The sequence below is a fragment of the Ceratotherium simum genome, chromosome 12 (genome assembly GCF_057802395.1).
Source record: "Ceratotherium simum simum isolate JZ-2026a chromosome 12, ASM5780239v1, whole genome shotgun sequence".
In the NCBI taxonomy this organism is placed as follows: domain Eukaryota; kingdom Metazoa; phylum Chordata; class Mammalia; order Perissodactyla; family Rhinocerotidae; genus Ceratotherium; species Ceratotherium simum.
Window position 1 is genome coordinate 9,909,335 of NC_141911.1, and position 27,983 is coordinate 9,937,317.

A 27,983-nucleotide genomic window follows, 5' to 3' on the forward strand; every position below is an offset into this window, starting at 1 on the left:
CTGGGATATAGGATCACCTTGGGTAGAAGCCATTGGCGCCTAGAATATTAGAAGGTAACAATCCTTGGCTTTCTTGGATCAGGCCAGGCTGGTTTGGCCCCTCCAGGAGGATCTTAGTATTCTTTTTTTTTTTTTTTTTTTTTAAAGATTTTATTTATTTATTTTTCCCCCAAAGCCCCAGTAGATAGTTGTATGTCATAGCTGCACATCCTTCTAGTTGCTGTATGTGGGACACGGCCTCAGCATGGCCAGAGGAGCGGTGCGTCGGTGCGCACCCGGGATCCGAACCCCGGCCGCCGGCAGCGGAGTGCGCACACTTAACCACTAAGCCACGGGGCCGGCCCGTTCTTAGTATTCTTGAAGGCAGGTTCTAGAGACCCTTGAGGATAATCCCCCTATTCCCGAGACCTCTGAAATCCCCTGTGAACGTGGGAGACCTGGAATGTGCCTTTTAGCTCCCGTACATCTGTGTAGGCTCTTGTTCTGCTTCCTTATAGTTCATAGCTTTTGTCTACACAAGCATTCTCAAAGAGCATGATAGTGAATTACAGCTATTAACTCCATGGAGATCCATTATCTCGGATATTATTTCTAGTATGTTTTAATATTGCTTTATAACTTGTCCATAAAATGCACATCTTCATAATAAAATATGCATAGGTGTCTGTTGAAGGAAAAAGATTTTTGATGAATAAGATGATGACAGGACAGTGTAGGAGCCTGTTTTTTAAGTCTTCATTGGGTCACATTTCTTAGCAGCCAAAGGAGGTAATGAAGGCCATTTGGTTAATGTACTTTCTACTGCAACCTCAGAGAACTGGTGATTAAGTCCCACACTTGGGAGTGGTTTGCAGTGGGCTGAGTAAAGTGTGGAGTTACTCTAGCATGGAAAAGCAATCATGGCAAGGTATTTCTGTATGTATTTGGTTCTCTGATAAGCACTAGGGTTACTGAGATGATTAATGCACAGCCTTGCCCTTTTGGAGAGAAAAAAATTCAAAGAAATGTGTGATAAAGAAAAAAGTGTTGAGTGCTCTAATAGAGGCACCTGCTTGATTCTTGGAGTACCAGGTTGTCAGTGAAGAACAGTCTTAGAGTAGGAGAAGAGATGGGATGGAGGTGAAAACTTCCCAGAATTTGGGCCTTGAGTAGAATACTGAGAACAGTAAAGTCTTGGAATTGTCTCTCTGTGTATTGGACAAAGGGACTGTCTTAGTCAGGGTCCTGGCAGAAATATACTCAAGAGGGATAATTGGAGAAAGCTGAAAGAAGGCACTATTTACAAAGGTGTGAGCAGGATTAAAAGAAACCATCAAGGGATGGTGGAGCGCCCAGGAACTAGCAATACCTTTACCAATCCTAGACCCAAAGGGACAAGAGGAGGGAGCAATTACAAAGGTGGAACCAGGGCTGTAGGAGAAGATCACTCTACAGGAATTCTGCCCTTCGGTAGAGGAATACAACCACTGCCAAACTGTGGTCTGGCAGGGAGAGGTAGTCAAGGGAATGCATTCCCACCCAGTCTTTCTGCTGTCCAGTCTCCCACCAGTGTCTCCCATTGGCCAAACCCAGCCAGAAGCCAGAGATCAAGGGAGCGCATTGATGCATAGTCCATACAGGGCACAAACAGAGTGGAGAAGAGTGGAGAGAGTGGTTCTGGAAGAGCAAACAGAATGTCCTGCAGAGGAAGTTATTAGGCACAAGGTGAAAGTAATATTCAGAACATTGAGGGCTCTGCTGAGGTTGGAAACATTGAGTTCGAATTGTACCAAATAGGAAGGATGTGGGATTTTCAGGGGATGAGAGAGGAGAACTTTGTTAATTGGAAGAGATGCCACACTGTCTGAGACCTGTAATCTGCCCGTTGGTGTCTGGTTTCCGACACTAGTACCATGGAATATGTACAAGGCAGTAGTGACACCAAGGGTTGAGGACCCACCTCTCCATGTATGGCTCAGTCACACAAAAAATGCATCTAAAACTTTTTGGATTTTTATATGTTTTAGCCAGTATTATGTCAATTCAATTCAGTTCAGTTTGGTTCAATTCAATTCAAAACATTTGCTGAATATCTATAATTCCCTTGAAACTGTACTAGATATGGTCAGGACACCAAAATGAGAAGGTGTAGAACCTTTCTTCAGGGAGTTAGAATATAGTAGGTGAGATGATTATGTAAACAAATTGTGTAATTAAAGTAAAGCTTGGTAAGTGTACAACAGGACAGTAGAGGCTTTCTTGACGGATTTCCACCTACCAGAGTCACTGTATTAATTGATAAGCCTCTTTCTCTCTTAAACCATTGTGGCTTATGAGCTTGGTAGACTGAATGCTTTTAGCTAGTAGTAGGCATAGACCTGTGCACTTCTGTAATTTTCATGCTTTGCCAAGAGTCTGTTGTGTTCGTTCCCAAAACTTTTTATGCCAGTTGTGCTTGTTACTGTTTACTCAAGTTAATTATATATTAGGCAAACCAATGGAATCTAAGTGCAAAAACAAAAAAAGCTTTTGTTTGCATTAAAATTAAGTCAAACTGGGCCTGGACCCATGGCCTAGTGGTTAAGTTTGGCGTGTTCTGCTTTGGCGGCCTGGGTTTGTGGGTTCGGATCCTGGGTGCGGACCTACACCACGTGTCAGCCATGCTGTGGTGGCAACCCACATATAGAGGAAAATTGGCATAGATGTTAGCTCAGGGCTAATCTTCCTCAAGCAAAAAAGAAAAAAAAAGAGGAAGATTGGCAGCAGATGTTAGGTCATTATGAATCTTCCTCAGCAAAAAAAGAAAATCAAGTCAAACATTTTGGAAAGACTTAATAAAGACTAGTCACTTAAAAAAATGCCATTGAAATAGGTATGGGTAGGACAGCCTCTCATGCCGTGAACCTGGCAGTGAAGATGATACTGACATAGATATATTTGTTGAAGGTGGGCAAGATTAAGAGAGTACCTTCTTGATGGTTTCTAGACTTTTCTATGAGGTAGGAGTGGGCAGTGAAATGAGAGGGTGGGGACTTGAGGAGAGTGAAGAAGGTTTGAAATAGATGATGTGGAGAGTGGTAGGGGATGCTCGCTAGAGGCAAATAGAGGATTTCTGGGTGCCACTGATGGTCCTCCTGAGGCTGGATACCATGACTTTGTCATGGCATCAACATAAATGATGGTGTGACTTCCTCTAGCAGTGCTCAGGAGACTGAGTAGAAGTGGGAAAATAGATGCTTGTAGCGATCCAGGTGTGGGATTTTGTGGGGCAGGTGTGACAGAAGTTTAGAGGGAAAAGAGTTGGAGGTTGGGGCAAAGAGTGATTTAAGCCTTTCATTTGGAATTGCCATCTTCTAATAATTCACCAAAATGATGAACATAAAAGGAAAGAGGAGAGGCACCTGCTATATGTTCTCTAGGCCTTTTAGAAAACGTGACATTGTTCCTTTGGCAGCATATGTGTGACTCTACAGGCAAAGTGATATCGTAGACATCAAGGGAATGGGCACTGTTCAAAAAGGCATGGCCCACAAATGTTACCATGGCAAAATTGGAAGAGTCTGCAGTGTACCCAGCATGCTGTTGGCGTTGTTGTAAACAAACAAGTTAAGGGCAAAGTTATTGCCAAGAGTGTTAATATACATGTTGAGCATACTAAGCACTCTAAGAGCCAAGATAGCTTCTTGAAATGCATGAAGGAAAATAATCAGAAAAAGAAGGAAGCTGAAGAGAAGGGTACCTGAGTTCAACTGAAGCACCAGCCTCCTCTGTCCAGAGAAGCACAGTTTGTGAGAACCAGTGGAAGAAGCCTGAGTTGGTGGAACCTATTCCTTCTGAATGCATGGCATAATAGGTGTAAAAAAAAAAGACTTCTGTGTGTTAAAAACAAGTGATTTAAATGATGAATTGTGTTGTATAGTCTTATTAGGAATGTAAGTGGATCCAGAGAACATAATGGGGCCAAGGGGATGGAAGTCTTGATGAGGTTAGATAGCAAGTGTGATGAGCGGGAAAGTTCTGTGAAGCTGTGGTGAAGCTCGTTGGCGTTTGGGATTGTAGGACAGAGGGATCTCTGGCTTGAGTGTGGCTGTGGATATGGGTGGGGTAAGTGAAGTGGTGGTGAGGGTCAGTGGAACTGAAGACATCTAGGAACTTAGAGGTGAGGGAGTTCCAATGCCTTCTTTGGGAACATTGAGACCACCCCTAAATGGTGCCAGGATATGAGATGGAGAGGTAGGGGATAGGGAGACAATTGGCAAAGCCATCGACAAAGTGGAAACAGTTCCAAGGAGGTCAGTAGGTAAGAGGCATGAGCCTCAAAGGGTTTTTCACTAAGGCGGGGAATGATGGTTATGCTCTTCTGATTTCTATGTGACAAATCAGATCTCTTCTTCTATAAGCACAAAATTTATGCCTTTAATTGGGCAAGGTATCTGCTCTCATTTGAGGGGGCATCTGCCTGTTATATGTGTGAATCTTATGGAAAATCTAAAAGTGACTTTGATGCCATAATTGGAACTAAGACTTACTTCTTGCTCATATGATTCTACTTTGATATTAAATAAGTTTTCTTTTATGAGACATCAGTCAGTAAATAGAACAGAATGTATGGTTAAATAATTAAAATTATTTTCATCATTATAATTATAATATGCTTTGCTGTTTCAAACAAAATATCCACTTATCTTTCTTGAAATTTTGCAAGAAATCTATTATTCAGGGGTGCAGAGATGATTTTTTTTTGGTTGAATTAAACATTTTTATGGATTAGATATGAATTCAGTAAAAATAATTGAATTAAATTGGATGGCATGAATAATTCATGACATGTAATTTCACATCAGTTCTAGCATAAAAATAAAGCTATTGGTTTATGTGCTGGGAAAATGTATTTTATTATTTAGAAAGATACTGAACATTTATTATGTGGAAGATAATTCATTTTATGATTAAATAGAGATATTAAATTGTAAGATTGAAAGAAAGTATAAAATTTGAACTAAGAGGCTTTAATTCCACTCACCACTTCCATTGACTTGACTAATCACTAGTTGCTATGTGTTGTGATTAGTGATTTCAGAAGATCGACCACGATAGCCTTCTAGATCTTAAGGATACGTCCAGTAATTGTGCCAGAACATTCTATGGAATATGAAGGCTGCCAAGTGTTTCCTTTGAAGAGCAGAAGGCAACCTTCTGGCTAGGTCTGTCCTCTGGGGCTAGACTCTCAGGGCCTTAACACCATGGCAGACTTCCTCACTCCTTAGTCCTCCTTTGGTAGGTGTAGTCTGAGTGCCTCTCCTGTTCTGGTTAAATTTTAAATGCTTGACAGGGAAGAGCATGCAGTTGGGCCACTTGGGCTGCCTCCTGATGTGGGTGGAGAGCTGGCCTTTTCGCACATCTCGTTGTGATCTGAATCTGGTACTGCTTGGAACAGCTAGAAAACTTGACTCTCAGTCCTTCCTCTTAACATGAAAAGTCACGAGTTCAATGACATCACTCATTCGTTCAAATTCATTTACTGTGTGCTTACCCTGTTCGTAGCCTAGGATGCTGGGACATTTGGGTGAAGAAGACTCCAGGAGTTTCTTACAGGATGCAACAGGGTAGGGTGGCGGGGCCGGGGGCAGGAGCCTGGAGCCACAGATAAAAGTTTGAATAGAAAAGTGAATCCAGATAGTCAAACACTTGCCCTGGGCCTTGAAGGGGGAGTAGGAGTTAGATAAGCAGACGGAGAGGGGAGAGAAGTAGGGGCATGCCAGGAGTGGGAATAACCTGTGCAGTAGTACCAAGGTGAGAGGGAATCAGTCTGGACCTGCTGGCTGTTGCTGGAGGGAAGTAGCGTGGAGTGTATGGCAGGAGATGAGGCTGGAGAATATTCAGGGCCACCTTATGAAGGACCTCAGCTACCAGGCTAACGAGCTTGAACTTGATCCTGAAGGCATAGGGGGTGCCATTGGCGACACTAAATGATAGGTATATTCTGTGGGCTTCAAAGTCATCTGACAGTTTCTAATGAAAGTTCTTCCTCCTGAACATTTTTGTTTGTTCAGAATATCAGTTGGGCCATGAAGGTATTGTGTAAGAGAGGATGCAGCATCTTAACCTCTGCCATCATTTAAGGATGACCAGCAGTTCATTCACAGAAAATGATACCAATAAGTGTTATTACTCACAGCAATGTTTCATCCTCTGTTAGGCTACTAGAAGCTTTTGGCCATTTTGCAGTAAGACAACCATCATCCCCTTCAAAAGGCCTTTGACACAGCTTTTACGATTTGACGTTAATCAAAGGCACCAAGTGTCAGGTTTCCTACAGAACTCCACCAGATTTTGCAAGAAGGCTCTGTATTTATCCATCTTTAAAAGGAAAGAAAGGAAAACCCTGGAAATTATACTGCTTCCATACTATACTTGGGACTATCACCTGGCTAGGAACCCAAGGTTCCTATAATTAATAAATTAATAAATGCTGCCTGATGACTGGAGTTGTGTGTTAGGTCAAAGTTGTTAAAGCCAGACAAAATGAAAGAAGATGATGGACAAAATGGACTCCATTGCCCAGTGTTTTAATCACTTTTTCTTTTTTAAATAACTGTAGTGTTTTTATTTATGGATAAATGCTTACTGTGGATGATGGATGGATCCATAAATGATGGGTGCTTACTTTGAATGAACTCCAATGGTACACCAAAATACAAAGAAAATAAAAATCACTGCAAAATCCTGTCCCCTTGAGATAATCACAGATGATGTTTTGGTGAACATAACTTCCAGACATTGCTCTAGAATTCATAGCTTTGTGTTCTTAGTCACTCTCAGTTTGTAAATTCCAGAATGCTTTGTCCCCTGTGTAGGATATCTCTTGTGGTTGTCTAGATTTTTTTTTTTGTCTTCAAGTTTCTTAAATTAGGGAGTATGTTCAATTTTGTTTCTTCTCTTTACAGTGCTTGGCTTGTTTTATAAACGAACAAATAAGATATATATAGGGTATGATTAGGGGAAGGAGAAACTGAGTCATTTGTAATTATCCTTGATTTGGATAACCCACTTTTTTATTGTGGTAAAATATACATCATGTAAAATTTACCATTTTAACCGTTTTTAAGTGTACAATTCAGTGGCATTAAATACATTCACAGTGTTGTACAACCATCACCACTATCCATTTCTAGAACTTTTTCATCATTCCACATAGAGACTGTATTCATTAAACAATAACTCCCCATTTCCCGCTCCCCTGAGCCCCTGGTAACCTCTATTTTACTTTCTGTCTTTATGAATTTGCCTATTCTAGGTACCTTAAACGTAAGTGGAATCATACTGTTTGTTCTTTTATGTCTGACTTATGCTGATTTCATTTAGCATAATGTCCTTAAGGTTCATCCATGTTGTAGGAGGTATCAGAATTTCATTCATTTTTAAGGCTGAATAATATTCCCTTGTATGTATATACCACATTTCATTGGGCAACCCACTTTTTGAATTTGGTTTAGAGTTCATACTTGTATTGTGGTCATTTTACAAGGTAGATTTGTTTCATAGGAGTAGACGTCACTAGACGTCACTATACGTCACCCAGAAGGAATGAATGGAAGGTAACATATTAAATGATATTCTCCAGGGATCCTTCGTGAAGCTTACTATTTAAAACAAAAGTCATTAAAACAATCAATGACTATTTGATACTGAAGTTAAGGACACTTGTTCTATTTATTGATAAAAGAGAATTGAGTAAATTAGCAAGTACTTTAGCTAATTTGATTGAAATTCGAAAGGTTGTTGTTAAGTAGAAGAAATACATAATTAAAAAATGTCTGAGTTTGAATATGTACAAGTAGAGAAATTCAGATATGAAAACCATATATTATTTTCTTTATGGTGTTGTAGAAATTTAAATCTTACTTAATTTCAGGTATTTTTTTTTCAGACATTCAGGAAGAATGGATTTTTTTATTGCCTGTGTGTGGAATGATTTCTCTTTGCATATGGGCTGCTGCCAGCTCAGTCTTTTCATCTAGAGCAGTGTTCCTCAAACTGGAGTGAGTTAGGGACCCTCCTGTGGACTGTGATGCGTTGGGGGAGAGGAGGACAGTGGATATCTTCTCCCTCTCAATGTGTTCTGCAGGAGATCTTTAAGAGGTTTCTGTTTTAATTCCAATGGTAATAAAATGTTAACATAAGCATATTCAAGATCATGTGGCATTACCAGGTTGGCCATTTCTGATTTTGACTATCTTTTAGTATATCTGAACTTCTGTGACACATATTTATTTATAATTCTTCCGAGGCATCTCTGGAGGCTGGCGTGGCTCCCTTAGCCAGTAACTGAGCCTAGAAAATGAGCTAGTCGGCATTCATCTCGGCCAGGCTTTGTTGTCTGTGTAAGTGCATTTTATGAGAGAAATTCTGCCCATGGTGATATTCCAAATTTAGGCCAGTCTCTAGCATGAGAAGGGGCTACTGTTTTGTGTCTTTTTCCTTTAGAGAGTGCTAAAGACCCAGTGAAAAATTCTCTGCTATTCAACTCTTCCTTTTCATCAAAGGTACTATTCATTACCTCATTCATTCATTCATCCAACACATACTTACTAAATGTTTACTATGCAGTGGACATGTTATAATGAATCATATCAAAAGCTTGTTATGTTAATTATATTTAAATTGATTTTTTTCCAGGACAGGAGTTGAGGAATTCATTCAAGTCTCCTTGGTAAACTTCCAAATGCCTTTGCTGTCAGCCCTACTTAGGCGGCAACGTTGTATAATATGCGCTCTCTCTAAGTCTTAATTTTCTCACTAGTTTGCAAGCCCCTTGAGGGGAGAAGACTGTATGGTAACCCTATCCCAATTCCATTCTGCACAAGCAGAGGGACTTTGTGGCTAATTGATGGATTCCATCAACCAGAACATCCTATTTCTCTAGCTTCTGGCTGCCTGAGACTATATTTTTAAACGGACAGACACAAATTTACTGCAGGTTCTTTCCTGCCATGGACACTCCTTGACATTATTGTTATTCTCGTCATTATTATTTGTGGTACTGGTGGTAGTGTGGTGTTGTAGAGGCAGAGAAGTAAAGAGAAGTGAACCCAGGTTTAGCGTAAACATATTGGCTCCTCTACTTGGAAAATTTATTTGACCTTAAAGATGAGAATTAAAATACATGTTTTTCAGGGTTGTTGAGAAAATTAAACGAAATAATATATGTGTGAAGTGATGGGGTGAAGAAGTTGCTGAGGCAATAACTTGAAACAATGATTTTCCTTCTTTTGCCCCCAAGCAGATGTCCCCTGCCCCCAGGGCCTTGTGTCTAGGGGAACCATGAGCACCAAGAAGCAGGACTTTGAGGAGGAGAAGGAGAAGGACCAGTTGAGAGAAGGAAGCCTGATTCTAATAACAGTATTAGAACACAAAATTCAACAGATAGGACTGTACGCACCAGAAGGGGTGGAAATGCTGTTAATTGGCGATTTTAGGCTTTCTCTCCCCATTCCCTCATCCTTGAGTCCCAGGAAGCTCAAAAAAGCAAAGATACCAGTTATTAGGAAAAATAAAGACATTCTGTGTTTGTAAATGGCCGAGTTGATCTGTGTCCCAGCCTGCCTATGCTTGTGAAAGCAGCACACATCTGGCTTGCTCACTGTGGGCATTTGACAATTGTTCGTTTCACTCTCCACATTTCCCTTTTCTTTATTTCTTTATCTCTGTAGTGATACGTACATATATAAACCCCATGACATGGAATATGGAGTAGCAACATGGATTTTAGAGTGTGTGTGCATGTGTGTGTTCACATCGGTGCATGTGCTAGCAGTAGTCACCCTCCTTAGGAGCAACTGGGTAACTGAGAATGTTGGGGGTGCATTTCTGGGCATCACAATGACTGGGGATGCTACTGGCATTATCAGGGGTGCAAAACATTCAGCAGAGTGCAGGACAGCCCCCTACGGCAGAGAATTGTCCTGCCCCAAATGCCAGTCACACTGCCCTTGAAAAACACTGCGTTTACAGTGTGGGAGAATCCTTAGCAGCTTTGTGAATTGGAGACTGTTTATAACTCTATCATATAGGGTAACAACTTTTCAGAGGAAGTAGGAGAGCTTGTACCTTGACTAATGGTATTAGTTGGTGAGAATAGTGACTACATCTTGCTCCCTGCTGTGGAATTCTAGACAGGTTAAATTCTGACCCATAGTGAATATTATTTCAGATTTTAGAGCATTGTATTGTTCTCTTAATATAGGATGGGTGAAATAAGGGTTGTTACTGTTTGGATTTTTTTCCCCCTAGACATTCTTTCACTGGGAAGCTATTAGATAAAAATTGGGTAGGCTTTGTGGACAAGGCATGTCACCAGAAAAATAATCTTAGTGTCACTGTGCACACACACAGAGACTGCACACACAAAGAAACTTTGGAGGGCTCTTTTGATATGACATAGGGAAACCGACAGTGCCCATAATAGCACAGGGCTATATCTCTCACAGTGCTTTTGAAGGCATAGAAAGCAAATGACAATTCCAGCCGTAGCTAAGATATATTTTGCAGTGGCTGGAAAGAAACTGGCATTCTTACAGGAGTCCAGGAAATTGTCTTTGAGCCTTTGAGGGCACACGGAATGCTAATGACCCCTCAGAGGAATAGCATTCTCAGGTTTTAGATGCCACAGATGCCAGCCATGCTAAAGCCAGGATATAAAGCCTTTCTTATAGGGCCTTTAAGAATCCTCAGTGTGCTTTTATTAGCAGGCTGAGTGTGTATGTAGAAATGTTAATGGTCTGTGGAGCCAGCTCAGCTTGTTTTGCAAACTACAGAACCATAAAAGTTATCAGAAAGGACACACTTCTCCTTCCTTCCTTTGTTCCTTTGTTTCTTTTTTGTTTCCTTCTCTTTATAATAATAGAGCACCTATCATGTGCTGGGTTCTGTGGATACAAAGGTGAATCCGCTGTGGATCCTTCTCTCCAGGAGCTTGCCATCTAATACTGGATCAGTGTGTGTGTTAATATCTACAGTGCAACGTAGAAGGCGATAACAATGCAAATAGAGCACAAATTAAATGGAAATTTAGCCACAGAAGAAATTACTTCTGGCTGATAGGATCAAAGAAAGCTACATACAGGAAAGAGTGGAAATGGTGTTTAACTGTTTTCAAGAAATGTAGGATTTGGGCAGGTAGCAATTAGCTTGCAGGGAGAAAGAAGTGGGTATTGGAAGGGAGGACACCCCAAGTTGGTGGAATTGCATTGCAAAGGTTAGGACAAGAGTGGTGTGAAGTGGAGGACAGACAAGGGTTAGGAGGTTCCTGGTATGTACTTCTGATCATTCAGAGAATGAACTTGTATTTATTGGTCATTAATTAATGATTTGGAATTCTGGTCCTCGTATTTTGATGTGCCACAGAAATCCCTATGTAGCTTGTTAAAATTCCCAATGCCTGAGAGCCCCTCCGCAGACCCTGATTTAGAAGGTCCCAGAGATCCTGCTGTCCCTCACTGTCTGTGGCCAGTGTCGGCCCAGCAGCCAGCCACTGGAGACTCTTGCTGTGTGTGTCACTGAGCTGGGACACAGCGCTGGGATGCCGGGAGCAGGAGGGAAGTGGAAATTACTTTTCTAAGAAGTATAATCCCCAAATCTCCTCTTAAGCAACTACAATAACATCTCATATTTTATTTAATTTTCTTTTAATGGAAAAACCAGTTACACTAAATGAAAGCAAATGACTGGTAAAGAAGATTTGAATGATGTTTATAAGCCTTTTATATGATTTTTTATTGAGTTTTTTGGTCTCCTAATTGATTAATAAAGGGAAGAATGGAGAAGACTGACATGTGTTATATTCTGTCATGGTTCAGATAGAGTGAAATTATTCCCACCTTGCCAATAAAATTCTCAAGGTTGATTGCTATTTTTAATTTATCTGAGCAGTGCTTTTCAATGAAGTGACGTTGGTCCTGATGGTTCTGTAAATAGAGAATTTTTCCTGAGGAAGTGAAGTCTCCCCCTTTACAAACAAATTTGGGCTTTCAGATTGCTTATCTGACATTAATGATGTCAGATCCATGCTCCACTGCGGTCCTGCCCAGGCGACTGTCTGATGTTTTTGTCAGTGGATTCCCTGTAGAGTCTTTGGCCCTAATTGGGCCTCCTGTCCCCAAGCCCAGAGTCTGGCTATCGTGGTGTATGTTGCGTAGCCCACCTAGGTATCAAGAGCATTCTGCCAACCAATGAGCCCCTCTGTCGTGTCTGAAACATCAAGGGCTGCTGTTCCAGTAGCTTCACTTAGAAATTCCCTGCTGCCCCGCTTGCCCCAGCCCACCTCACCCTCTCCTGACATTTCCATACAAGGCACTTCCCTGTACATTTAAAAGCCTAACCACAATCCTGCAAGATATGTAGTAGTAATAAGCATACTAATTACTGTTCACTGAGTGCTTATTGTATGTCAGATACTATGCTAGAGTCAGAAAGGTTAAATGATTTACCCAAAGTCATAAAGTAAATAGGTCGCAGAGTTAGTACACAAAGACATGTCTTTTGACTTTCAGTCTGGATGGATCCCACACTTTAGGGAAATGAGGTTTTGGCCGTATACTAACTGCCACTTGGGCTAGGAGGCTGGAGGGCTTGACAGCAGGCCTGGCCTCCCATAAATTGTACTTTACTCATAACAGGCACAATATGGGATCCTGCCTTGGAGCCGAGTCCTACAAGAGTGCCTTAAAAGGCCTGGAACTGTCCAACTCTTAGAGAAGCAAAACCATATTGAGATGATCTCTACTAGGGATAACTAGCCTAGGTACAGATCTGGGCTCACTGCCTACTAGCCATGTGGCGCGTCAAGCCTGAACCTATCCAAACCTCAGTTTTGTCAGCCCCAAAGGGGGAAAAATACCTAAATCATAGGGTTATCGTTAGATTTAAATGAGAAAATTGATATAAAGTACTAAGCATGTGGCCTGGCACATGGTGAGTGCTCAACAAATGGTAGCCATGGTTATTATTGGGATTCTTTGAGGCTGAATCTTACCAGGATACATATCCTGACCCGTAAATCTACCTCTTTAGATTCTGTCTTAAAGGAGCTTTTGTCATGATAAATTATAAAATGTCTTTTCCACGCCATTTGGTTTTCTATGTTCACTCTTCCCTCTCTCTACCTTTCTATTGTCCTGTTGTGGGTGAGCTCACAGACTCCCAGGTGCAAGTCAGTAGCTGTTACCATATGAGAAAAGCAGAGAAAGAATAGCTCACCACTTCACCAGTTGGAGAACACAATACAACACTTGAAATTTTTCATTGTTGAGCTTGTGTGGAGTCAGCATTCAAACTGGACGTAAATTCTTTTCATGCCTATCTAGTTGGGACAAAATGGGAATTTTAATTGATACCTGTGTCACTGTTGCTCTCCAGTAGAGGTGACAGTGTGACACATCCATGCCTGTGTCACACACACACCAAGTCACTGTCAGTGCTTGCTCTGGCTTGAGGACCCTTTGCTAAGATGTTCATTTTTCTGCAGTCTCTGGTCTGAATTTGCCCACGGCCCGTGGTCATTTCACGGACAGCAGTCCAAATTAGACTGCATGCGTCTTATCAGAGCTCTGAGCCGAGTGGCGACAGAAACAACCCAACTGCTTTAGGGAGGTATTAATGAAATGTTTAGGAGGGAAGTCTTTTTCTATGGCAGAACAGAGCAGCTAAACCAAATGCTTGGTTGAAATATGTCTGTGATGAACCCACTTTAATTTTTGTTTAAAAATGACGTTACATTTTCTGCTCAAATGTTGTTTTGCAAGCTGTGTTCTGACTGCAATGTAGGCTTTCTAAGAAATCAGTCCCAAAGAACTCTTGCTGGAGTATTCTGTATCCAAGGTAGGCTATAGAAGTTAAAGCTGTTGCTAGGGGAACCAGCTGAGGAATTTAAATGTATAAATATCTCTATTATATTTAAATTTCACGTTACAGCTGACCCAAGCTTTGCTTTGAGGTGAAGAGGAAGATGGAGTAGGAATTATAACAGGCAAAGGCTAACGAGAGAGGCGCCACCATTTTAGAACTCTCTACCATTAGTGTTTATATTTCACTCTTTTAATACACAATTCTATTTTTCTTTTTAAAAAGGTCTTAGATAAGCTGTACCTGCAAAGATACCTTGTCTTTTAGGCCGTGCCCTCAGCGAAAGCCATTTCCATCACTGGGGGTTGCTCACTTCAGAGAGAGGCAAAGTGATGAGGAAGAAATAGTTCTTTGTTTTAAGCACTGAAACCTAAATTGCTAGAGGACAAAAGAAATTCCACGGTTTACTTGGTGTGATTTTTTTTTTTTTTTTGCCAGTTCCATTCTACCTAAAATGCTTTTTTGCTCTGTTATGTACTAGATAGAAAGAAGTAATTTTTTTGGGCTGAAAAATAGTTGAAGCAACTCCAATGGGTAGTATTAATGATTTCATTAGTAATGTTGGGAGATGACTAATGTGGCAGGTATTGTATTGGGAATTTAATCTACATTATCATGCTTAAATTTATACTATGATAAGACAAAGGTGTGGTTCATCATGCCAAGCATATAAAATGCACAGCAGCTGCATATAAGATGACAGCAATATTCTCTGCATTTGTGTGCCCCCATGCCAAATATATTTAGATTGAACCATGTGAAATTGTTGTTTTGTGAGCAAAAGGAGTCAAATATCGGCAATTTCATGTGGTTCAACCCAACATGTGTTTGTGTATACCCAAGCTGGCAGATAGTTCTAGAATTTCCTTGGGACATCCCTGATATGTTTCACAGGCATAAAAATGTGGGCTTTTTCACGAATGTATGACGAGCCATGCAGGAAAGTAAAATTCTTAAATGTTTTATCTAACAGTCACAGAACTGAAGACCCAGAAGGATCCTCAGGGGTTGTGTGGTGGCCCTGCCTTGCTTTACAGAAACCTGTGGTCCTTTACAGGACTTGCCTATGGTCATGGGGTGAGTTAGTGTGAGTGAGAGGCTGAGACTTAGGCCCTACAGCTTTTATAACATGGTGTTCAACCTTCCCCTGTTGATTTTCAGGCCCTCAAAGCCAATATTGCATGTGATGTCTCTAACTTGGAAGTAAGCTGACTGGTATAGTCCTGCCATTGTACCAGCCCGGGGGTTCTAGGCAGTAGGGAGCTCTGTGGTGCAGGGAAGAGCAGTGGGGAAGGGAGCTAGACATCCCCGTGGAGGTGAGGGGGGATGTCAGGCTGTGAGGTAAGGAGAGGATGGGCTAGTGCTGAGCAGGGGCCTGCGATACAATCCTCGGAGTGCCAGCAGGAGTGACTGTGTGCAGGGGAGGGCCTGGCCGTGACGTTTGGTACTCCCTTCCTGCCACCTGTCAGAAACGCTTTAGGTTCCCTCACACGGCCACTTGGCTGGACGCAGGCCTGTGTGGTACTGCTGGTCGGGAGTGGCCCCGAGGTTCCTCTCTTTCTTGTCTCATGGCGGTCTTGTCTCTCTTTACCTCAGGGGGTCTTGTTATTTTTCCCTGCCCCTGGTGCCATCCTTGTCCATCTCAGCAGGCTCCAGTAATTTTGAGTTTTGGGGAGAAAGGGTTTAGTGCTCAAGGCCTAACATTTCCTTTTCTCTAGAAGGGCCTCTGTACTCCTGCAAATTTGCTCAGCAGCCTTCGAGCTCCTCATGTCCACCGTTACTCTCTCACTTGCACAGGAGTAGAGTTCCACTTCATTAGACCACTAAATTAAAATGTGTAGATAATGAGTAGCCATATGGAATATATACATCTCGGCAGGGACTATGGGCTTGTGATTTTTAAAAGTGCAATAAATTAAAAAGTTGGGACAAATATAAACCTGTAGATTATAAGAGCATACTTCTTTTTACATAGTGGTAACCAGTGCATACCAAATCAAGGGGCTCAGAGAGATGCGGGCACACATTTTTCTGGAATTCTGTGGCGGGTGCAGGAATCCACACGCGGAGGGTGAGGAGTTTACTATTGGGTCACCTCTCCTGTCGCACCTCGTGTTGCCTCTGGAGGTTCATCTGTGACTATGTCTTTGACCTTCTCCTTCACCATTCTCTAAAAGTCTTTCTCATAATTAGAAATTGTCTCTTCTTTTCTCCACACTGAATTTCCCCCCGCTGGCTGTCCACAGTGGAAGGCATATGGGCGTATCAGGAACATCTCCAGTCATTGCTCCCATCGGCCTGAAGACTGTGCCTCTTTACCATACAGATAGAGCAAATATATATTTCTCTTGAGTTCTGCAGTAACCTGTGATGTGTGTGGCCTGAGAGAAAATCCACTTCCACCTCAAATCCTGTTGTATACTGAAGAGAGTATACATTTCACAAACAAAACAACACCCACTGTCTTCACTGGGATGGTGGGTAGCTCAGTAAATGATCGTTGGTATCTTCTTTTGATACTGACTTTAGAAAATAGCATTTTTACTTTTATTTCCCAACTTTACTTAAAAGTATTTTTTTTTAAAATTGGTTTTCCGTATTTGTGTGTAAAAAATTATTTTTTGGTTTTGTTTAATTTAAGAACTTCGGGGTGCCTACCATTTTTCACAGCAGTCATCTAAAAGATCCTTTTGACACTCAGAAGTTAACTGCCTTCTTTGAGAGGAAAAAGGGCTGCCTCAAATATATGTTTGGAATCAGCATTTATTTTTTTATTCTGTGCCTGTTTCTTTGTAAGAGGATTGCGGTATAGTGGGAAATAAAAGAATTCAGTGGAAACTCATTTCATAGTAAATGAGCTAAGCCTATGGAAAGAATTGACCATAAGCTTCATAGGAATCAGTCATGTGGTATTGGAGCTAAAATAGTTAATACAGTGGGTTTCAATCTTGTAAAAAGTGGGAGAACCTTTTTCTCAACGGAAATCTTGGAACCCTCTGCTTAAAACGGAAGGACTGAGTGGTGATTGTGGGGGTGTAAGGAGCCCAGAGTCTGTATGGTGCAGCCTGCTCTGTCCCTCTCTTCTTTAGGTAATCTCCTCCTCAGAAACTTGAAAACCATTGTGCTAATACGTTAATTATGTATATGTCATAATCCCTTAAGTAAATAAAGTGTTATAATTTTAGAGGCATGTGTTTGTACATCATTTTATTTGACCGTGGGGAACAGACAGCAAAGACATTATCATCTCCATTGTCCCCATTTTTCACAGGAAGAAGCCGAGGATCAGAGAGGTTAGTGACAGGTCCCAGGCCACACAGCTAATACGTAAGGCAGCAGGGATTGGAATGTGGTTCTTCTGACTCTTAGTTTAGGCCTCATTTCACTGAACCATGAGGTTGTCTATGGATGAAATAAACGTCCAGGCTTCTTTGAACTGGTGAAACTCTTTCTGGAATGTTTTGTTCAGTGGTGGATGGTAAACTGGAGGATGTCCCGAGGGGGGTGACTGGGATACAGCCGTGTACATCATAGATAGAAGTAAAAAATTTTTAAAAATGGAAGTCTCTGTGAGAGTTTGTTCATCTGTGTGACTGGTTTCAGTAAATGCAGGAGATGCTGTGTAAGGAGGGGCTGGAGGCTGTGAAGGCTTTGGAGCCTCTGGACAGAGTGTGGATGCCACAGTGAAGGAGGAGCAAGGAGACACGGAGGCTGAAGCTTCCTGTGACTTCAGGGATGAGCATTCTGTGGCCCAGGGGACAGAGGCAGCCCACCAATTCTCAAAATACAGCCTTTCTTCCTTTTTCAGGATAAAAATTAGAAGGCTGCTTTCGTGTTTCTACTTCTCAAATTTGTCAATTTTCAATGACAGTCTTTTATTCAATATAGTAGGTAATCTGAATTGTAAGAATATTGTATATTTCCCCATGGGACTCAATTAAGCTATTTGCATTTTGAATGGAGTAAAAGGCTCTACAAACATTTTTTTCCCCTCCTGAATCATCCTTGGAAATAGAGATTGCTCACCACTGATTTATTTCATAATTTTACCTGGGTAAAAGCCACTTTGCAGAAAAAACACCTATCTGAGTGCAACGATGCTAACACAGAATTAAGCCCAAAGGGTGGCAAATTCAGTGAGAGAGATTTGGGTTCCACCTGACAGCAGCAGCAGCAGCAAAGTCACAGCAACAGCAGAGCTGGTCACCAGGAGTAGGCGGTCCAGAGGTCCTGGGCTCCCCATCTCTGGAAATGTGCAGAGGCTGAGCGGCACCAGCCCTGGGCTCCGAGGACTAGACCTCCAGGTTGGTGGTACATGAGACCACTGTGTTCTTTTGAGATCCAAGATTCTCTTATTTTAAAGGTTTTCCTCTAGCTATCGCTTCAGAATGAGTAATTTGATTTTCTAGCATTTGAATAGATAATGCCGAAGAATACTTAGGTTTGAATTTCTTATGTTTTGTGAATTTTTCACTGTTGAAATTTTCTCAGAAAGAATCTGAGAATGTTATGATGTTAATTGAGCCAGATTTTCTAATATGTTTTAAGAGCATATATTTTGTGAATTAAAAAATTGACCTGAATACTGGATGATAAAACAGTAGTCTACATATTTATTTTAAAAATATCATTTTTAAATCTTAGAGTGACACTGGCGTTGATAACTGTGTCCTCAGTGTAAAAAGTAGAGGGGCCGTGTTTCTGAAAGTTGCGTATAAAGTGCCCATATTTTCCATTTGTTTGTGTAGGTTTTCAAAGATTTCCTATTTTTATTTTTGATTGATTTTCAGAATACAAGTAGTTTTTCCTAAATGTTTAGCTTTACCTTTCTCTGTTTATCAGCTTTAGTACTTAAAGGTCTGTAAACAATTCATGTTTCAGTGTTCTAAGGGTCTGATATTACAAACAAAATAAAGGAACGAAAACCCCTAAGTGAACTCTTTTGTAATACACGTAATTTCTGAATTGAACTCTTGCTTAGTTTGGATTTTCTTGGAGCAGAAGTGGAGAGCACTTTTTCTATCACAAGTTACTGATCCACAGGAAGAATGAATCAAGGTCTGCTAGGTAAAGAGCAAGTTAATTTCTTTAATAAAGAAATGTATTCTGCTTCTCTGCCTTAAAAAATAAGAACAGGGAACATAAAACTATTTAATAAATGCTAGAGATAAAAATTAAGAGAGATTGAGCATAAGAGGGAGGAGAGATCACAGAGAGAAATACGCACACACACGTGCGCGCACACACACACAGAGAAATGAAGGAAAGAACAAAGATCTAGATCTAGAGAGAGAGAGAGAGAAAATGAAACAGACACCTGAAGATGAGTATACAGGCACATGTGCTAGGCTGGCAAAATGAAATCGTTTTTGGGGGCCAGGCAGGTAATGCTGCAACATAATGAGAGGTGGTGGCAAACGTGGTGAATTGTGGAGCACCCGTCCCGCCTAAAGGCACTCAGATCCTGTGGAACAGAACACTGTGCTGACCAAGGGAAAGCCATGTGTCACCCACGGGCCACCGGGTTAGATCCCGGGGTCATGAACACCGGCAGAAATAAGAGCTAACGTTTCCTGAGAGCTTACTGTGGGCTGGGCCTTGTGCTACGTGCCTTACCTTAAATGACTGTCATCCTCGTGACCTCTTTGGAGGCACATGCTACTGTCGTTAACCCCATTTCGAAGGTGAGGAAACTGAGGCACAAAGAGGTTACAGGACCTACACAACTGGTGAGTGGTGGAGCTGAGATTTGAACCCCACGAGTCTGGCTCCAGAAAGGGCTGTGTACACAAAGGAAAATCCACACGGATGCAGGAGACACTCCCATAGCCCCAGCCCTCTCCCCTGCCCCTTCACCAGCCACATAGTGCAGACCTAGCTATGGCAGAGACAGAAAACACCGAGAACACACAGGAACCTTCAAGCTAGGCTTTCAGGGAATGACATTCCAACCTTCTGACTGTTGCTGTGCATATAATTTGTATCATGATTTTAAAGCCATCGACCCTATTTTATACCTCTTAAGGGTACACAAATAAGTGAGGCACGGGAGAAGGAATTCACCCCTTGGCAAATGCTTGCTTTTTATTATTATTATTATTATTATTATTTGTTAGCTTGTTTTGGCCTGTTGTGAACTTAAAGTGAAAGTATGAATTTGCTAGAGACAATAAAAACTTGGCAGCAATTTTTTTGCCAGATGAAAATGGTGTTCTAGAAGGATGATCATGGTTGTGTTTTGCCTAGCATGTGGTAGGCAGTCAATAAGTGTTGAGTAATTGAATCACAAGATTTAGCAGTTATTTAACAATCGACACCCTCACAATTTTCAGAATGTATATACGTGCAGTATTTTACCGATTTTCTTAGAAACTTCTGGAGGTAAGCAAGGTAGATATTATTATTCCCGTTTGACAGATGAGGAACCAAGACCTGAGAGCTAAGTGATGTGACTGAGGGCTTACAGCTGGCAAGTGACGGAGCTGGCACCCAAGGGCTTCTGCCTCTAAAGTCAGGTTCTTTCCGCTAGGCCACACTGCCCTTCAATGATTGTAACTGAAAGCCACGGATAAATTTCGAGAGAAATGTGATTTCTTTTAGAATTGTAGCATTTCTGAAATATGTGAAGCTCTGATTTTTTTTCTCTATCTTGGAAGGAGGAATATTCCGTATCTGCGGTGTGTAAATTCCCTTAACCCCCTTTCAGATCTTTAACCCCCTTAAGAGGATGTTTAGGACTATGATTTTTCTGTTTATTTTTAATGTCTCACTTTATATTCCTCTGTAATTGAAAGTGGACGTTGAGTATGATGTTTTAATGCAGTAGATTTTTCCTCGGCTATTTGATAAGATCTCTTTATAAAGGTTCACCACCCAAGTCAGTTGCAATAATAACCATAGGAGTTTTAAAGTGATATTTACCAAGGCAAACTTTCCTACTGCCCAGTTTTTTGAAATTATTTTGAGTAGGTGTTAGAAAACAGCATTATTTTAAAACCATGCTCTTATATTTTAAAATCGTAATGGAAAATTAAACATCCTTGGGAACAAAGGAAATACCTCCCCTTTCCCGACCCCCACTCTGCTCTTTCATTTTGCTTCTCTCTCCTGCAAATTGAGAGAACTTTGTTATACGGCGTGAGAGGTGGAATATTTTACTGGGACATGCTTCGACTCCCCTCACTCCTTAAATCAAGAAATTAAGCATGATTTTATCAAAAGAATGATATAAAGAGAAGATTCCTTTTGCCATAATTTTGTTTTGTCCTCTCCTTTCAATGGAGAGAGGGGCTGAAATGTGCTTATCCTTTGCTACATTTCCCGTGCGTACATATTTATCCCTCGTATTATCTGAGACCAACTGAAGAGGGAGTGTTTGGAAAAAAAAGAGGGAAGCTAATACAAGTTGAAAGTAAGATGCTTGCATCTTAATTTTAAGAGAACACAGAAAGCCAAATGCTTTCAGAAAAGGGCCCCTTCATGGAGTAATTTGCCTGGTATGGCATCACAGTTTGTTGTATAATTTCAGCCCTGTTACTATGGAAACCTGCTTTAGTGTAGCAGTGATTGTTAATCAGGATTTGTCGTTATTCCCCTTTCATCACGAAGCTCTATATCCTTATGGATTAAATCACAGTTCTCATTGACAATGGCATAGAACAAACATTATTGCCACACATAAAACCCTGGGCCGCTCCCTGTCATTTCTCCCCATTACGAGACGCTGTGAATGCCAGCTGAAGTCTAACTTTTACAAGGAAATCAAGACCCCTCTTGGCTCCTCTGCTATCTGCCCTCATGACAGAATGCCAAGTAGGGGAGGCAGAGGATTATTTTCATTTAAACTTGCCGTGCCTACGGGAAAGGCGAGCAGCATTTCATGTCACTGGGAACCCGAGTCTGCAGATATAAATTCAGGCAGGAAGTCATTGCAGTGTGACCGCTGACTTCTTCAATCCTTGATCTGTGTTTGCACGTCAGGCATTTAACTGAACTCTTATTCTTGGAGCAGCCTGCTTTCCTTTTCTTTCCGATTGATTGTCTGGATTCCTAACTGCTGCTTTTCTATAGGGAGACTGTCAGGACGGGGAGGCCAAGCTGCTGCCCTGGTTGTCGCGGCTGTTCTGTCTAAAACCAGAGAGCTCTGCGGGCCGTGCAGAGTAACGGTTTGCTCTTCCCACTTTGGAAAGTTGGGCGATGACGGTATCTGGACAGGGAAGTTAACAGCCCTAAAGGATAGTACCGGATTTGGTAGTGCCAGATCGCCACCATCTTTAGGAAGATCAGCTTGAAGGAATATGGAATGGCGAAGCTCTACCTACACAATGTTATGGTTTAAGGGCCCTTCACCAGTCATGCTGTGCCTTCTGATTGTTAATAGTTTCATTTGGGCGCAAGAACCTTTAAACTGTGCTGGTTAATATATAGCCTCTGGAGCTGGTCTGCCTGGGATCCCTTTCTGGCTCTGCCACTTACTAGCTGTCTGACCTTGGCAAGATTTTTAACCTCTCTGTACTTCCATAGGTAAAAGGAGGGTAATAATGGTACCTACCTCATGGTGTTAAGGATGAAATAAACTAATATTCGTAAGGTGCTCAGACTAATAACCTGCACTTTATAGATGTTTGTAAATAAATGACAAAGAAACAACATTGTGCTTACATGTATTCAAAATATATTCCAGATCGGATTATCCAAATATTAGTAAGGGGTTGAAAACAGCCCTCCCCTCCCCCTCTCATCTCATCCCCCTCTTCCTGCTCCTTGCTTTCTCTTCTTCATCTCTGCAACGTGCCCAACCCCCAAGTATAATTCTGATTGGCTAAATTAATTCTGCAGCATCCTGCTGTGAATAATTATGTTGATCCAGTGTGTATTCTGATGCCTTTTTTTTTTTCCTTTGCCTAAATTATAATGTGACAATTGCGGCTCACAGCTGGCTCATCAGAGGTGGGCAGTTTGGGAATTGGCGCATCTGAATGTGCTTCTCTGTTAACCCTCTGCCTTGATTGCTTAAGACAAGACATATGTAAACCCATGATTATTGCCATTTGTTTGGACTTTGCAAAGACTCTGCCTTCAAACATAAAGCTGCTGCGTTTGTTTTGGGGGAGGGGGGCATATAGAAGTCCCCTCCCCCTTTTTCCTCCCCCCCTTTTCCCTTTCAGACAATAAATAGCTGTCAGGCTTATGTCAAGGATGAAATTATAGGTGCACATGAGGCCTTGATTACATTGTTTTGGAGAGATTGCTATTAGCATACTGAAATGAAGTCTAATTTTTCACTGACGGAGCCAAGTCAAAACTCAAGTGACAGAGGCAGGGCGTCTGTATGAGGACAGAAAGGTTGGAGAAGAGCCCCGGCTCTATATCGGGATGGGCTTTTCCTTATTTAAAACAAACAATAAAAACAAAATAATTAATGTGAAGAATATCTCTTTGGAAAAAAAGACCAGCTGATCAAGGATGAAATAAGACATCAGGATTAGATCAGGTTGTTTGTGAAATTAGTGTGTGTGATTTTCAAGTGTATTTAATCCATTTTAAGGCAGCTTCTAGATTATTGAGTCAGCCTATGTTTTAGCTGAAGGATGTACTGTCTTGATTTTTTATTTTGCTTGCTGCCTGCATAATTCATTTCCCCCTGCCACATCCCCCCCGTGTGCGTTCTCTGAAGATGCCAGCTTGTGATCGGAGCTGCGGGGTGATGCCCTCGCTGTACTTTTGCTGTTGATACATTCTGGTGATGTGAACACGTGGCTTGTTCATTTTCAAAATCCTTCATTAAAAAAAAAGTTTTTTGCATGTCGTTTTCCTGAAATGTTTTAAGGAGTGCTGCCTCATAGGATGGTAGATTAATAATTATATGTGTGTTATTGTAAGTGTCCCTGCTCACTGTGGTGGAGACTTAAAAATTATACGTACACATACATAGGCCCGCGTGAGTGTTTGTGTGTGTGTATAAAGATTTTAGCATTGTAAGTAACTGAAAAGGCTATTCCATACCATTGTTTCATTATTGCTGTTATTAAAGGGAAAAAAAGGAGGTTTCGTGTGGATGGGAGAGAGAAGAGGGTGCCTTCCAATTTGAAATCTTCTATCAGTGGAGAAAATGTGTAGGCAGACCATACTTTTATTTATTTGGAATATATTTTTTCAGTACCTGCTAAGTGTAAGACACTGTGCTGTAGTTATGGTGGGGACTCAGAAATGGATTGGAAATGGTTCCTGCAGTTCAGGATGTGTGGGCTAGACCGGAAGAGAACTGTATGCTCACATAGCTCTAGCAGAGCCAAGAATAGGGGGATTGCAGGGGAAGAACTGATTTTTGCTGTGCTTTTCAGCTGTTCCGGCAATGCAGAGGTAAATCGAGGGAGAGAAGGGATCAATGAAGGTTTCGTGGAGGAGGTTGTATTTGAAGTACGGGGAGAATTTTAAACATATAATTTAAACGTAGAAGTGGAAGAAAAATATCCCAAGCAGAGTGAAACATGCAAGCAAACGCTGGGAGCTAAACTGGTGAGAAGTCTGTTTTGGCTGGAAGCTCTCAGCCCTGGCTTATTATCACTGGAGACCTGAGCATAAAAATGACTGGTGCCAGAAATCTACAGGGAGTAGATCAGTGGCTGCCCAGGGCTGGGCGAGCTGGGGGAAATGGGGAGTGATTGCTGAGGGGGATGGGGGTTCTTTTTGGGGTGATGAAAATGTTCTAAAATTGAACATGGTGATGATTGCACAACTCTGTGGATATACTAGAAAAACATTTAATTGTGTACTTGAAACGGATCAATTGTATGGTATGTGAATTGTTAAAGCTGTTATAAAATTACTGCAGCCTGGTTCCCATGCCAGACCAATGAGATCAGTTCTTGGGCATGGCCCTGACCATCTGTGGCAGGTCCTGCAGACGGTGTAGACAGAGGGGACACTGGGAGTGCAGGCGGGAAGGATAGGTGGACTTTACCTTAGAGAGCCCTGAAGGTCATGCTGAAAGGTTTGTGCTTCTACCAGCTGAAAGGGACCACTGAAAGTTTTAAAGTACGGGCTTGGCATGTTTAGACTTTTCTTTAAAAAGCTACTCACAGACATGTGGAGGATGGTTTCTGGAAGATGGGAAGCCAGTTGAGGCTATTTCAGGTTATCAGCAGAGAGGCCAAGTGGCCCTCAGCCAGTGCAAATGAGGAGTGGTTGCAGTGACGATGGAAAGGAGGGGACAATAGAAGAGACACTGAGAAAGCAGAACCCCAGCAAGGCATGGCGACTGTCTGGACGTGGGGCAAGTGGGACAGAGGGTCTGAGGGGTACTTGGTTTTCCAGACTGTGTTCTTGGGAGGACCGGGGAGCCAGACCTGATGAGGGGGTCCAAAGAAGGGGAAGGTTTGCAAGAGATGACGTGTTGTTTTGCATGTGCTGGACTCCAGGGACCAGTAGTCCATCCACGAGCAAGTGACCAGCAAAGAGGTGGAAATGTGGCTGTGATCCCAGAAAAGAGGCTGGTCGCAGAGACTTGGGAATCTGCAGACAGGAGATTCCAATGATCTGCTTCCACAGTAGCTCACTTACCTAGCTGTTGGCAGGAGGGCCCAGACCATCATGACTGGGTCTCACCATTGGCTGCCTGAGTGTCCTCACAACATGGCAGCTGGCTTCCCCCAGAGTGAGTGACTTGAGATCGAGCAAGCGAGAGAGCGAGGCAGAAGTCACAGTGTCTTTTGTAACCCAGCCTCAGAAGTGATCCATCGCTTCTGCAGGATGCTGTCGGTCACGTAGACCAACCGTGATGCGGGGTCAGAAGGGACTAGGTGAGTGCATGAGAACCAGGGACCACTGGGGGCCGTTCTGGAGACTGGCTACCATGCCCCGATTTCTGGCACTGCTCTGAAAATAAAAAGAACATTGTAGTCACCGACACTGAAAAGTCTGTGAAGGGAAAGGCCCTCAGCTGCTGGGCAGGTACAAGCTCAAGTGCAAGGAAGCCTGTGCTCCCTAGACAATTCCTTCACTCACTCAACAATTGGGGGCACCTCCATGGGCCAGAGGGGGGGAAAACCAAATGAACAGGGCCCCGTCTCTCTAAACTGTCACTCCTGGGAGTTAGCTGTCCCCAGACTGTGAGGGGCCAGAGGGGTGGAGCAGAGGTTCCTGACCCCAACAGTTGCCCCAGTGCCAGGCTATGAAGCAAAGTTCCAAAGGGAGAAAAAATAACTTTGGAGGGACTGGAAAAGGAAGTAAGTTTTCCGTCATCTGAAGTACTGCAGACAGTACCTGCCCATTTGCCACACTGCAAAGTGCCTTCCACTAAGGACACTGCCATGGAGGCTGCCAGGAGGGTTGCGTGAGTGATCCCAGCCAGCATCAGATCTAAGCCTGGTTAAGCCGAAAACGAGGGTGGGAGTGAACAGAAATACATCTTTTCAGCTCTGCAGCATATTTGGTTTTATCTCATGAAGCTGGAAAGGGGAAGTCTTTTTAGAATAAGGGTTACAGATAATATTATTTCTTGAAACACAGGAATGAGACAGACCTTCTTAAATAGTGTGGCATCTGATTCATTAAAAAGTATGTTAAAATGTATCCCCTAATGAAATTCACCCTATTTTAATTTTGGAGTTGGGGCTGAAGAGTTTGTTTTTATTCAGAAATGTGCTTTTAAAATTAACAATAAGAATTTAATTGCATTTAAAAAGTAATAAGTTCTAGATACTAAGTTTGATTATAATTTGTTAAGATGAGGTGAGGTAACTAAAGAAAAGCTGAAGTGGAAAAGGCAGAAAGACTGAGTCTCACTCGGAGAGAGGGGACTTGGCATGAATGAGGAGTGAGGGAGCAGGGGATCCAGGAGTACATTTGTTGGTGGTAAATTATGGTTTACACCAACTTCTGTCCTGCCTGCCCTCCTAGACCTCCAGGTCTCCTTGGGTTCCTCTGCTTAATGAAGGGAGGTCTCATCTTATCGCCACCACATCAACACCTCTCTAATACTTGTTAATGTCCCTTTTTATCAGAGAGAGGGAGCCTCAGATATCTTGGGTAAGCTAACATTTTAATGACATTGTTTGGTTTTCATTATATTTATTATGTGGCTACCTTCTGTTTGTGGACAGAGACACTGGCTTCCCATTGACAGTGGTGGTATGGAGTTCTCTTTGGAAAATGTGTATACATCTAAAAAGTGGTTTACTTGAAAGATATGCTATTATAGCTGGTAGAAATCATGAAGGTGGTTATGAAATGACTAATATTTAGGAAATACTACCTGAGAGCACATTAATTTGGCTTTTATTCATTTAGTCAAAAACAGGTTGTCTCAGTCGGCTTGGGCTGCCATAATAAAATAACACAGACTAGGTGGCTTAAACAACAGACGTTAATTTCTCATAGTTCTGGAGGTTGGGAAGTTCAAGATCAGGATGCTGGCATGGTCTGGTTCTTGGCAAGTGTCCCTCTTCTGGTTTGCAGATGGCTACCTTCTTGCTGTGTCCTCAGATGGTGGGGAGAGAGAGCTCGGGTCTCTTTTTCTTGTAGGGACACTAATCCCATCATGGGGGCCCCACCCCCATGACCTCATTTAAATCTAATTACCTCCCAAAGGCCCCACCAACTAATACCATCGCACTGGGGGCTAGGGCTTCAACTTAAGAATTTGGGGGACACAAACATTCAGTCCATAGTGTGGGTGTTGCAATATCTTTGCATCATGGGAAATGGCACTCTGTCAGTAGTGCTGGGGTTGCTGTCATCACATCTTGAGTGTGTGGCTACTGGCAGAGCATTCAGCCTTAGTTTCCACATCTCTAAAATGAGATCACAGCACCTGTTCTCCCTTCCTTCACAGGACTATTGTGAGGCCCAAATGAGGTAATATTTGTGCAGCTTGTGTCACTTAAGGCTGATAAAAATGCCCCTCTCTTAAACTGGCTTTTCATATGTGCAAGATGACTGTTAGCATAAGCTATTTTAAATTGTTATAGAAGTTTGGAAAATATTAAAAAATACATTTTAGAAGAAGATCAAACAGCCATATTTTAGTTTTGTCTTCTTGACTTTCAGATGATATTATTGAACGGCAGGCCCGACTCCTTTTCCTGTAAACTAAGAAAGAG

The 27,983-nt window shown here is 42.0% G+C and overlaps 1 protein-coding gene and 1 pseudogene across 4 annotated transcripts in view; both read left to right on the forward strand.

The window, feature by feature from the left end:
- Positions 1-27,983, forward strand: part of MSRA (methionine sulfoxide reductase A) — a 392,963-nt gene that overhangs the window by 63,937 nt on the left and 301,043 nt on the right. The window lies entirely within an intron of this gene.
- LOC101396910 (large ribosomal subunit protein eL21 pseudogene) lies at positions 3,305-4,049 on the forward strand (annotated as a pseudogene).